Below are 3,917 nucleotides of genomic sequence, written 5' to 3' on the forward strand. Positions count from 1 at the left end.
CACTCCCTCCCCTGCAGCACTGTCACACAATCAGACACTCCCTCCCCTGCAGCACTGTCACACAATCAGACACTCCCTCCCCTGCAGCACTGTCACACAGTCAGACACTTCCTCCCCTGCAGCTCTGTCACACAGTCAGACACTCCCTCCCCTGCAGCACTGTCACACATTCAGACACTCCCTCCCCTGCAGCACTGTCACACAGTCAGACACTCCCTCCCCTGCAGCACTGTCACACAATCAGACACTCCCTCCCCTACAGCACTGTCACACAATCAGGCACTCCCCCCCCCCCTGCAGCACTGTCACACAATCAGACACTCCCTCCCCTGCAGCACTGTCACACAATCAGACACTCCCTCCCCTGCAGCACTGTCACACAGTCAGACACTCCCTCCCCTGCAGCACTGTCACACGGTGACCTACACGTCACACACACCTCCAGGCCTGGTAATAGTAAAGGAGGTGGGGTAGGAATATTACTGTCCCAATCGATCACATACACAGATCTCCCACAGGTACCATCACTCACATTTACATCATTTGTACATTCTATCAGGACTGTCACCCCTTTCTCTCTGCGTGTTGCTGTCTATCGCCCACCTGGGCCACCCCAACAATCTCTGGAACCTATTTCTGCCTGGCTCCCTCACTTCCTATCCTCAGACATCTCCACCATCATCATGGGTGATATCAGTATCACTACTGACAGTCCACAATCTCCTCATGTCTCCAATCTACTCTCTGTAACCTCCTCTCTCAGCCTCTCCCAATGGTCTCCTCTACTCATCAGGAGGGTCACTGCCTTGTTCTGCTAACACCAAGGAAGAACTAGAAGAGGTTGTCTGTCATTGATGCACATGTATAATATATAACGTATTGTTAGCTGTAACATGTATAGATTATATACAGTCAGTGAGATATTAAAGAAAAGAATTAGAGATGTGAATATAGAATGAAGTGTGTAATAAGGAAATTCTGAGCCGTACGGCCCTACCATTAATTACTCATATTTATGTGTATATATATATATATGTGTCTTACTCTCTTGTTGTATATCGTTATATATAGTGATAATAAATTATTTATTCCTAATCCCTCAATATTGATCAGTGTTTTATTCTCTGTACTCTTATGTCTATTTATATCCCATTCATTGGTGATCCCTATACAGATATTTCATAGAGAATATCATCTGATTCCTTTTATAGTACAGACATATTAGCCAGAGTATAACGTTTTGTACAATGTATCTATGACTATATTCCTCATATGTATACTGTATCTATTCTTCAGCTCATATACACTCTGTGGTTACTACAATGTATATATTATTATACTCCTCATATGTATACTGTATCTATTCTGCAGCTCATCTACACTCCGTGGTTACTACAATGTATCATTTATTATACTCCTCATATGTATACTGTATCTATTCTGCAGCTTATATACACTCCATGGTGTCTACAATGTATCATTTATTATACTCCTCATATGTATACTGTATCTATTCTGCAGCTTATATACACTCCATGGTGTCTACAATGTATCATTTATTATACTCCTCATATGTATACTGTATCTATTCTGCAGCTCATATACACTCTGTGGTGTCTACAATGTATCATTTATTATACTCCTCATATGTATACTGTATCTATACTGCAGCTCATACACACTCCGTGGTTACTACAATGTGTATATTATTATACTCCTCATATGTATACTGTATCTATTCTGCAGCTCATATACACTCTGTGGTTACTACAATGTATCATTTATTATACTCCTCATATGTATACTGTATCTATTCTGCAGCTTATATACACTCCATGGTTACTACAATGTATAATTTATTATACTCCTCATATGTATACTGTATCTTTTCTGCAGCTTATATACACTCCATGGTGTCTACAATGTATCATTTATTATACTCCTCATATGTATACTGTATCTATTCTGCAGCTCATATACACTCTGTGGTGTCTACAATGTATCATTTATTATACTCCTCATATGTATACTGTATCTATACTGCAGCTCATACACACTCCGTGGTTACTACAATGTGTATATTATTATACTCCTCATATGTATACTGTATCTATTCTGCAGCTCATATACACTCTGTGGTTACTACAATGTATCATTTATTATACTCCCCATATGTATACTGTATCTATTCTGCAGCTTATATACACTCCATGGTGTCTACAATGTATCATTTATTATACTCCTCATATGTATACTGTATCTATTCTGCAGCTCATACACACTCCGTGGTTACTACAATGTGTATATTATTATACTCCTCATATGTATACTGTATCTATTCTGCAGCTCATATACACTCTGTGGTTACTACAATGTATCATTTATTATACTCCTCATATGTATACTGTATCTATTCTGCAGCTTATATACACTCCATGGTGTCTACAATGTATCATTTATTATACTCCTCATATGTATACTGTATCTATTCTGCAGCTCATATACACTCTGTGGTGTCTACAATGTATCATTTATTATACTCCTCATATGTATACTGTATCTATACTGCAGCTCATACACACTCCGTGGTTACTACAATGTGTATATTATTATACTCCTCATATGTATACTGTATCTATTCTGCAGCTCATATACACTCTGTGGTTACTACAATGTATCATTTATTATACTCCTCATATGTATACTGTATCTATTCTGCAGCTTATATACACTCCATGGTTACTACAATGTATAATTTATTATACTCCTCATATGTATACTGTATCTGTTCTGCAGCTCATATACACTCCGTGGTTACTACAATGTATCATTTACTATACTCAAAAAAAAAGTAGATCACACAGGTAAATTCCTGTTTATTATCAGCCCCAATTTGACATCTGTCATCTGGTGACATCACAGACACATTATATACAGTTAGATCATGTATATATATACCCTGATATAATAGCAGTAAGTGTATCTGACATCTGGTGACATCACAGACACATTATATACAGTTAGATCATGTAGTTACACTTACTGCTATTATATCAGGATATATAACTACATGATCTAACTGTATATAATGTGTCTGTGATGTCACCAGATGTCAGATACACTTACTGCTATTATATCAGGGTATATATATACATGATCTAACTGTATATAATGTGTCTGTGATGTCACCAGATGACAGATACACTTACTGCTATTATATCAGGATATATATCTGACATCTGGTGACATCACAGACACATTATATACAGTTAGATCATGTAGGTATATACCCTGATATAATAGCAGTAAGTGTATCTGACATCTGGTGACATCACAGACACATTATATACAGTTAGATCATGTAGGTATATACCCTGATATAATAGCAGTAAGTGTATCTGACATCTGGTGACATCACAGACACATTATATACAGTTAGATCATGTATATATATACCCTGATATAATAGCAGTAAGTGTATCTGACATCTGGTGACATCACAGACACATTATATACAGTTAGATCATGTAGGTATATATCCTGATATAATAGCAGTAAGTGTATCTGACATCTGGTTACATCACAGACACATTATATACAGTTAGATCATGTAGTTATATATACTGATATAATAGCAGTAAGTGTATCTGACATCTGGTGACATCACAGACACATTATATACAGTTAGATCATGTAGTTATATACCCTGATATAATAGCAGTAAGTGTATCTGACATCTGGTGACATCACAGACACATTATATACAGTTAGATCATGTAGTTATATATCCTGATATAATGGCAGTAAGTGTATCTGACATCTGGTGACATCACAGACACATTATATACAGTTAGATCATGTAGGTATATATACTGATATAATGGCAGTAAGTGTATCTGACATCTGGTGACATCACA

The sequence above is a fragment of the Taudactylus pleione genome, unplaced genomic scaffold, assembly GCF_031769625.1.
Source record: "Taudactylus pleione unplaced genomic scaffold, aTauple2 ptg001852l, whole genome shotgun sequence".
Classification (NCBI taxonomy): Eukaryota; Metazoa; Chordata; class Amphibia; order Anura; family Myobatrachidae; genus Taudactylus; species Taudactylus pleione.